At 29.3% G+C, this 10,908-nt stretch overlaps 1 long non-coding RNA gene across 1 annotated transcript in view; it reads left to right on the top strand.

Annotated features, from left to right (window-relative positions):
- The first annotated feature begins 67 nt into the window (after positions 1-67).
- The window catches only part of LOC117115776, a 16,372-nt gene continuing 5,531 nt past the window's right edge, over positions 68-10,908 (top strand). Inside the window, exons 1-2 of the long non-coding RNA XR_004446609.1 lie at positions 68-238; positions 637-684. This is a non-coding gene — a long non-coding RNA (uncharacterized LOC117115776). The remainder of the gene's footprint in view (positions 239-636; positions 685-10,908) is intronic.

The raw sequence follows: 10,908 nt of genomic DNA, 5'->3' as shown, positions 1-10,908 counted from the left end.
TTACCATATATGGGCACATCACATTTTTTGTCACATAAAATTTGATAGTGTAGACAAAGCTTAAGTTGTTAACTCCTCTCACTCCCCCTCCCCCATTTCCGACCCCAGTAACGGCTCATGCCATTGAATTGTTCATTTTTATTTTCATAGGGAAATTGAAATACTTGCACTATTTGTAGCTTGCCTTTGGGATGATCTTGATCACAGTTGGACAAACAACAGCTTTCAGGTTCACTCTGTGAGTTTTAATATTTGGTTGCTTTTATATAATTTGTTTACTTAAGTAAAATTGTTAGTTGGTTATCTCAATCCTCTTTTATTTGTGTATTCTCATGTTTTTTTGTTTTTTTTAAATCCAGAATATAAAATTTTGTTTGACAAAAACATGTGACATGCCTAAATATGGTTATGATGACATCACATCATGACCATATATAGGCATATCATGACCATATATAGGCACATCATGACCATATATAGGCACATCATGACCATATATAGGCACATCATGACCATATATAGGCACATCATGACCATATATAGGCATATCATCTATCTATGTGCATACAATAATTTTTGTGTCAAAGAAAATTCTAATCTGAACAAGCTTCAATAAACTGTTACTATTTCTTTCAGGGTTCTGTGCTTGCCGCCCTCTGTAGTTCAGAAGGATCAGTAATGGAGGTAAAATTTAAAGATTGTCATATTTCATTCAATAATGGACATTTGTGAAGTGTCAATCAAACTTAACATCTGGCCAATCAGAGCAGGACCAGGAATATGTGCATCCTTAGCAACAATATCCAAGGGAAGTGGCTTAATAGTAAGGTCCATTGAGAGCTGAGAAAATGATACCAAAGAAACATAGCATATGTACGGAAGCCCGTTCGTGTCAACAGTGAATAAAAATTTCAAATCAGTTAACTGGCAGCTGCCAGATAATTATGTGGCGGCCGCCACTTATTTATTGGTACCCCGGGTTGCGGTACAGCATTATCTCGATGTAGAACGGGCCATTAAAGCGCATGATCGTAATAGGCCTAGCTAGTCATTTTAGCTACAGCTTGTCATAGCTTATAATAGCAGTCATAGCCATTTTACAAAATATATCTATATCTTTGCTGTAGCACATCAAATGTCCTACATTTGCTGTTTATATCATTGTGATATTGTCTGTTATAGCTGAGTTAAGTATTAAAGGGCATTAAGTGATTAAAAGCATACTAGTAGCTGGTCACCAGCTATACCTTATAATGGCAGTCATATAGCACCAATTTCAAAAAATATTAGCAATTACAGGGTTAAGTATTAAATAGCGATTAAAATTAAGCATTAAATACGGTAGTGTTTAGAAACATGGTAGCTGGTCACTATCTAGCTATAATATCAATATATTACAGCACCAATATCACAAAATATAGCAATCACTGATTAAAAGCATGTTAGTAGCTGCCACAATGGTTTAACTGCATTTTTTACACAACGTTTGCAATGATAGGCATTAGAGTTAAGCACGCCAGCAGTTTACCATTTACCATTGAAGGCTTTTGCGCCTATAGGGTTAGGTATGTCAGCAGATTACCGTTGAACAGACGGTTGCAACGATATTCCTTATGGTTAAACACGTCAAGCGTTGGCGCCGATAGGCGTTAGCGTTAAGCAATTTAGCACATTACCATTTAAAAGGCGTTTGCAACGATAGGCATTAGGGTTAATCAAGCCAGCAGTTTATCATTGAATAGGCATTTGCGATGATAGGCATTAGGGTTGAGCACATCAGGTGAATAGGCGTTTGCGAAGATATGCGTTAGGGTTAAGCACGTCAGGGGTTTGCAACAACAGGCGTTGTAAGCATACCACTGGTTTACCATTAAATAGGCGTTTGCGGACGATAGGCTTTAGAATTAAGGACGTCAGGCGTTTGCGCTGATAGATTATATGGTTATTTTGTGGATTAAGTTTGAAGCACGTCAGTATTTTACCATTGAATAGACGTTTGCGATGATAACAAATAGGAAAAATAACATATTCAATTGCAAATGACCGGTGAAAATGCCTATACATTAGCGTACACAGTTCCTACTGGCGACTCAGTCTGAAAATCTTATTAACACTAATTCCTCTTCATTAATGCAATGGCTGGTGCGAACACCTTAGCGGACATGGTAAAATGGCTGACATGTTTATGCTTAAAGCCTATCGTCGCAAACGCCTGATGAAGTGCTTAAACCTAACGCCTATCATCGCAAACACCTATTTAATGACAATCTTTTAATCGCTATTTAATGCTTCCTAGTGATGTTATATCTTGTGAAATGGGTGCTATATGACTGCTATTATAAGCTATTGCTATTGTATAACAGCTACGAACATGCTTTTAATCGCTATTTAATACTTAACCCTGTAATTGCTAACACTTTTTGAAATGGGTGCTATATGACTGCCATTATAAGGTATAGCTGGTGACCAGCTAATTGTATGCTTTTAATCACTATTTAATGCCCTTTAATACTTAACCCAGCTATAACAGACAATATCACACTCACATAAACAGCAAAATAGAACATATAATACAGTTGATGTGCTACAGCAAAGATATAGATATATTTTGTGAATGGCTATATGACTGCTATTAGGCCTATAAGCTATTACAAGCTGTAGCTAAAATGAATAGCTAGGCTAAATGCTACCGTATATTAAATGCTAGGCCAATCATGCGCTTTAATGGCCTGTTCTACATCAAGATAATGCTATACCGCAACCTGGGTACCCATAAATAAGTGGCGTCCGCCAGATAATGGATCTGAAATTTTAATTCACTGGTGACACTAACAGGCTTCCGTACATATGTTATATTATTGGCGCCAAATATGGCAAATGCTATGTAAGGGCAAGGGTTTCAAGTCTCCCACAAATCCTGGAAATCTCCTGGAAATTGGCGCTCCCTCGAGAATCTGACAAAAAGTAACTTGACATACGAATGTTTTACTGCTGTATTATCAATAGTCTTGTGGAAGTCAGTACCAATGGGTAGACACCTTGACTGTCACACAAATGGAGTTCTAGGGTGGACAAGTTTTAAATGGGGGGGTCTGGGGTCATCCTTTAGAAAGTTTTAGTTTTGCGGCATGGAAAAGAAACTGAGATGTCTATTAAAAACGAATACACTCCAAATTCATAGTCTTTGACTATTTTATTATGGAAAATTATTGATAACATATTAATAATTTTTATGTATATTTAACCCACTGTTTTTTAACACCTTGACCAAGTTTTCACGGCATCATTTTGCATTAATTTTTTTGGTTTGTATGTTTTATGTTTAGTTAGTTTAATGTCTGTAATATAACATATTAATAATTTTTATGTATATTTAACCCACTGTTTTTTAACACCTTGACCAAGTTTTCACGGCATCATTTTGCATTAATTTTTTTGGTTTGTATGTTTTATGTTTAGTTAGTTTAATGTCTGTAATATAACATATTAATAATTTTTATGTATATTTAACCCACTGTTTTTTAACACCTTGACCAAGTTTTCACGGCATCATTTTGCATTAATTTTTTTGGTTTGTATGTTTTATGTTTAGTTAGTTTAATGTCTGTAATATAACATATTAATAATTTTTATGTATATTTAACCCACTGTTTTTTAACACCTTGACCAAGTTTTCACGGCATCATTTTGCATTAATTTTTTTGGTTTGTATGTTTTATGTTTAGTTAGTTTAATGTCTGTAATATAACATATTAATAATTTTTATGTATATTTAACCCACTGTTTTTTAACACCTTGACCAAGTTTTCACGGCATCATTTTGCATTAATTTTTTTGGTTTGTATGTTTTATGTTTAGTTAGTTTAATGTCTGTAATATAACATATTAATAATTTTTATGTATATTTAACCCACTGTTTTTTAACACCTTGACCAAGTTTTCACGGCATCATTTTGCATTAATTTTTTTGGTTTGTATGTTTTATGTTTAGTTAGTTTAATGTCTGTAATATAACATATTAATAATTTTTATGTATATTTAACCCACTGTTTTTTAACACCTTGACCAAGTTTTCACGGCATCATTTTGCATTAATTTTTTTGGTTTGTATGTTTTATGTTTAGTTAGTTTAATGTCTGTAATATAACATATTAATAATTTTTATGTATATTTAACCCACTGTTTTTTAACACCTTGACCAAGTTTTCACGGCATCATTTTGCATTAATTTTTTTGGTTTGTATGTTTTATGTTTAGTTAGTTTAATGTCTGTAATATAACATATTAATAATTTTTATGTATATTTAACCCACTGTTTTTTAACACCTTGACCAAGTTTTCACGGCATCATTTTGCATTAATTTTTTTGGTTTGTATGTTTTATGTTTAGTTAGTTTAATGTCTGTAATATAACATATTAATAATTTTTATGTATATTTAACCCACTGTTTTTTAACACCTTGACCAAGTTTTCACGGCATCATTTTGCATTAATTTTTTTGGTTTGTATGTTTTATGTTTAGTTAGTTTAATGTCTGTAATATAACATATTAATAATTTTTATGTATATTTAACCCACTGTTTTTTAACACCTTGACCAAGTTTTCACGGCATCATTTTGCATTAATTTTTTTGGTTTGTATGTTTTATGTTTAGTTAGTTTAATGTCTGTAATATAACATATTAATAATTTTTATGTATATTTAACCCACTGTTTTTTAACACCTTGACCAAGTTTTCACGGCATCATTTTGCATTAATTTTTTTGGTTTGTATGTTTTATGTTTAGTTAGTTTAATGTCTGTAATATAACATATTAATAATTTTTATGTATATTTAACCCACTGTTTTTTAACACCTTGACCAAGTTTTCACGGCATCATTTTGCATTAATTTTTTTGGTTTGTATGTTTTATGTTTAGTTAGTTTAATGTCTGTAATATAACATATTAATAATTTTTATGTATATTTAACCCACTGTTTTTTAACACCTTGACCAAGTTTTCACGGCATCATTTTGCATTAATTTTTTTGGTTTGTATGTTTTATGTTTAGTTAGTTTAATGTCTGTAATATAACATATTAATAATTTTTATGTATATTTAACCCACTGTTTTTTAACACCTTGACCAAGTTTTCACGGCATCATTTTGCATTAATTTTTTTGGTTTGTATGTTTTATGTTTAGTTAGTTTAATGTCTGTAATATAACATATTAATAATTTTTATGTATATTTAACCCACTGTTTTTTAACACCTTGACCAAGTTTTCACGGCATCATTTTGCATTAATTTTTTTGGTTTGTATGTTTTATGTTTAGTTAGTTTAATGTCTGTAATATAACATATTAATAATTTTTATGTATATTTAACCCACTGTTTTTTAACACCTTGACCAAGTTTTCACGGCATCATTTTGCATTAATTTTTTTGGTTTGTATGTTTTATGTTTAGTTAGTTTAATGTCTGTAATATAACATATTAATAATTTTTATGTATATTTAACCCACTGTTTTTTAACACCTTGACCAAGTTTTCACGGCATCATTTTGCATTAATTTTTTTGGTTTGTATGTTTTATGTTTAGTTAGTTTAATGTCTGTAATATAACATATTAATAATTTTTATGTATATTTAACCCACTGTTTTTTAACACCTTGACCAAGTTTTCACGGCATCATTTTGCATTAATTTTTTTGGTTTGTATGTTTTATGTTTAGTTAGTTTAATGTCTGTAATATAACATATTAATAATTTTTATGTATATTTAACCCACTGTTTTTTAACACCTTGACCAAGTTTTCACGGCATCATTTTGCATTAATTTTTTTGGTTTGTATGTTTTATGTTTAGTTAGTTTAATGTCTGTAATATAACATATTAATAATTTTTATGTATATTTAACCCACTGTTTTTTAACACCTTGACCAAGTTTTCACGGCATCATTTTGCATTAATTTTTTTGGTTTGTATGTTTTATGTTTAGTTAGTTTAATGTCTGTAATATAACATATTAATAATTTTTATGTATATTTAACCCACTGTTTTTTAACACCTTGACCAAGTTTTCACGGCATCATTTTGCATTAATTTTTTTGGTTTGTATGTTTTATGTTTAGTTAGTTTAATGTCTGTAATATAACATATTAATAATTTTTATGTATATTTAACCCACTGTTTTTTAACACCTTGACCAAGTTTTCACGGCATCATTTTGCATTAATTTTTTTGGTTTGTATGTTTTATGTTTAGTTAGTTTAATGTCTGTAATATAACATATTAATAATTTTTATGTATATTTAACCCACTGTTTTTTAACACCTTGACCAAGTTTTCACGGCATCATTTTGCATTAATTTTTTTGGTTTGTATGTTTTATGTTTAGTTAGTTTAATGTCTGTAATATAACATATTAATAATTTTTATGTATATTTAACCCACTGTTTTTTAACACCTTGACCAAGTTTTCACGGCATCATTTTGCATTAATTTTTTTGGTTTGTATGTTTTATGTTTAGTTAGTTTAATGTCTGTAATATAACATATTAATAATTTTTATGTATATTTAACCCACTGTTTTTTAACACCTTGACCAAGTTTTCACGGCATCATTTTGCATTAATTTTTTTGGTTTGTATGTTTTATGTTTAGTTAGTTTAATGTCTGTAATATAACATATTAATAATTTTTATGTATATTTAACCCACTGTTTTTTAACACCTTGACCAAGTTTTCACGGCATCATTTTGCATTAATTTTTTTGGTTTGTATGTTTTATGTTTAGTTAGTTTAATGTCTGTAATATAACATATTAATAATTTTTATGTATATTTAACCCACTGTTTTTTAACACCTTGACCAAGTTTTCACGGCATCATTTTGCATTAATTTTTTTGGTTTGTATGTTTTATGTTTAGTTAGTTTAATGTCTGTAATATAACATATTAATAATTTTTATGTATATTTAACCCACTGTTTTTTAACACCTTGACCAAGTTTTCACGGCATCATTTTGCATTAATTTTTTTGGTTTGTATGTTTTATGTTTAGTTAGTTTAATGTCTGTAATATAACATATTAATAATTTTTATGTATATTTAACCCACTGTTTTTTAACACCTTGACCAAGTTTTCACGGCATCATTTTGCATTAATTTTTTTGGTTTGTATGTTTTATGTTTAGTTAGTTTAATGTCTGTAATATAACATATTAATAATTTTTATGTATATTTAACCCACTGTTTTTTAACACCTTGACCAAGTTTTCACGGCATCATTTTGCATTAATTTTTTTGGTTTGTATGTTTTATGTTTAGTTAGTTTAATGTCTGTAATATAACATATTAATAATTTTTATGTATATTTAACCCACTGTTTTTTAACACCTTGACCAAGTTTTCACGGCATCATTTTGCATTAATTTTTTTGGTTTGTATGTTTTATGTTTAGTTAGTTTAATGTCTGTAATATAACATATTAATAATTTTTATGTATATTTAACCCACTGTTTTTTAACACCTTGACCAAGTTTTCACGGCATCATTTTGCATTAATTTTTTTGGTTTGTATGTTTTATGTTTAGTTAGTTTAATGTCTGTAATATAACATATTAATAATTTTTATGTATATTTAACCCACTGTTTTTTAACACCTTGACCAAGTTTTCACGGCATCATTTTGCATTAATTTTTTTGGTTTGTATGTTTTATGTTTAGTTAGTTTAATGTCTGTAATATAACATATTAATAATTTTTATGTATATTTAACCCACTGTTTTTTAACACCTTGACCAAGTTTTCACGGCATCATTTTGCATTAATTTTTTTGGTTTGTATGTTTTATGTTTAGTTAGTTTAATGTCTGTAATATAACATATTAATAATTTTTATGTATATTTAACCCACTGTTTTTTAACACCTTGACCAAGTTTTCACGGCATCATTTTGCATTAATTTTTTTGGTTTGTATGTTTTATGTTTAGTTAGTTTAATGTCTGTAATATAACATATTAATAATTTTTATGTATATTTAACCCACTGTTTTTTAACACCTTGACCAAGTTTTCACGGCATCATTTTGCATTAATTTTTTTGGTTTGTATGTTTTATGTTTAGTTAGTTTAATGTCTGTAATATAACATATTAATAATTTTTATGTATATTTAACCCACTGTTTTTTAACACCTTGACCAAGTTTTCACGGCATCATTTTGCATTAATTTTTTTGGTTTGTATGTTTTATGTTTAGTTAGTTTAATGTCTGTAATATAACATATTAATAATTTTTATGTATATTTAACCCACTGTTTTTTAACACCTTGACCAAGTTTTCACGGCATCATTTTGCATTAATTTTTTTGGTTTGTATGTTTTATGTTTAGTTAGTTTAATGTCTGTAATATAACATATTAATAATTTTTATGTATATTTAACCCACTGTTTTTTAACACCTTGACCAAGTTTTCACGGCATCATTTTGCATTAATTTTTTTGGTTTGTATGTTTTATGTTTAGTTAGTTTAATGTCTGTAATATAACATATTAATAATTTTTATGTATATTTAACCCACTGTTTTTTAACACCTTGACCAAGTTTTCACGGCATCATTTTGCATTAATTTTTTTGGTTTGTATGTTTTATGTTTAGTTAGTTTAATGTCTGTAATATAACATATTAATAATTTTTATGTATATTTAACCCACTGTTTTTTAACACCTTGACCAAGTTTTCACGGCATCATTTTGCATTAATTTTTTTGGTTTGTATGTTTTATGTTTAGTTAGTTTAATGTCTGTAATATAACATATTAATAATTTTTATGTATATTTAACCCACTGTTTTTTAACACCTTGACCAAGTTTTCACGGCATCATTTTGCATTAATTTTTTTGGTTTGTATGTTTTATGTTTAGTTAGTTTAATGTCTGTAATATAACATATTAATAATTTTTATGTATATTTAACCCACTGTTTTTTAACACCTTGACCAAGTTTTCACGGCATCATTTTGCATTAATTTTTTTGGTTTGTATGTTTTATGTTTAGTTAGTTTAATGTCTGTAATATAACATATTAATAATTTTTATGTATATTTAACCCACTGTTTTTTAACACCTTGACCAAGTTTTCACGGCATCATTTTGCATTAATTTTTTTGGTTTGTATGTTTTATGTTTAGTTAGTTTAATGTCTGTAATATAACATATTAATAATTTTTATGTATATTTAACCCACTGTTTTTTAACACCTTGACCAAGTTTTCACGGCATCATTTTGCATTAATTTTTTTGGTTTGTATGTTTTATGTTTAGTTAGTTTAATGTCTGTAATATAACATATTAATAATTTTTATGTATATTTAACCCACTGTTTTTTAACACCTTGACCAAGTTTTCACGGCATCATTTTGCATTAATTTTTTTGGTTTGTATGTTTGATGTTTAGTTTGTTTGTTTAATATCTGTAATATAACATATTAATTTTTATCTATCAACCCACTGTTATTAGACCTTGACCAAGTTTTGACTGTATCATTTTGTATTGTTGATAAATATTCCTTGTTTCCTTATAGCTTGGTGGTTAGGACACTTGCTTTCAGTTAGTATTCCTGGGTTTTCAGGGTCCTAACACTGGTTTTGTTGAAGCTTTACAGGGATTGTTGAAAGGGCTTGGAAACTTCAAAGTGACTTGCTAAATTATTTTATTGCCCTAATTCATACATTTACCTGCATTTGTTAATAGTTCCGCATTACTGTATACTGTGTTCAAGACTCAAATCTTTAAATTTTTATTGAGAATTCTTTGTTGTTATATATGTATATATATAAATATATATGTACATATATATATATATTCCTTCCAGTGGATGCTTAGTTTATTGTCATTCTGATCGGATTTTCTCTACTGTTCCGTTTTAATTTTAATTTTAAATTGTTTTGCATTATATGGCCGTTTGCTTTTTTATGGGTTTTCCCTTTTGCCTTTCTAACTTATATATTATATTATTTAAGAATCTCTATTGAGATCCAGCGGCGCCATTGATGCACGGTAGAGATTGCTTCTTTAGATCTCCGATCTTGTTCACAAATTCACGGACTAGCTGTCTCGATGAATTTTGTAGGACGCGTTAAGAATGACATATATATTGCCTTGGTTTGGCTCTGTAATCATTAGTGGTCGTGGGACTAGTTTGGGCCCTGCCTAAGCTGGTCGAACGTTTCGTTTGGGTCTGTACCCTAGCTGCACTGATGAGGCCTGGAAGGCCGAAACGGATCCGTCTGCAGATATTGGGATTCCTTCCAGTGGATGCTTAGTTTATTTTGTCATTCTGATCGGATTTTCTCTACTGTTCCGTTTTAATTTTAAATTGTTTTTTTTTTGCAAATTTTTGCTGTTTTATGGGTTTTCCCATTTGCCTTTCTAACTTATATATATATATATATATATATATATATATTAAAAGGCAAAATACTGGAAAACAACAATGCTGTGGGAAACAATGGCTGGATCTCAGTAGAGATACAAAAATGATAAGCAACAGCTAAAAAGTAAACGTAAGTAAACAGCCAAAAATAGAACCAGAGCTTTCGGACAACACTAGTCCTGTCTCTTATACACATCTAGATGTGTATAAGAGACAACACTAGTCCTTCCTCAGTGGCGAGTGAGTGAGGGTTGAAAAAGCCAGATAGTATAAAGTGAGAATTTCATGCAAGCATGATTAGAAACAATAGGCTAGGCTAGGTGGGATTAGAATAAACAGACTAAACAAGTAAACAGGAAGGCCAAAACTAAACTTTAGAGGCGTGCCTCAATAAATAAGCCAAATGATTTATCCAGAATAATTTGGAATGCCATAGGTTTAATTTAGTGTACTGGGAGAACGTTCCTAGTGTATAAGAGACAGAA

The sequence above is a fragment of the Anneissia japonica genome, unplaced genomic scaffold (genome assembly GCF_011630105.1).
Source record: "Anneissia japonica isolate Jap-2015-1 unplaced genomic scaffold, ASM1163010v1 scaffold1455_len155807_cov116, whole genome shotgun sequence".
Classification (NCBI taxonomy): Eukaryota; Metazoa; Echinodermata; class Crinoidea; order Comatulida; family Comatulidae; genus Anneissia; species Anneissia japonica.
Note: the sequence above shows the minus strand (reverse complement) of the source record. Positions and strands in the feature narration are given on the sequence as shown.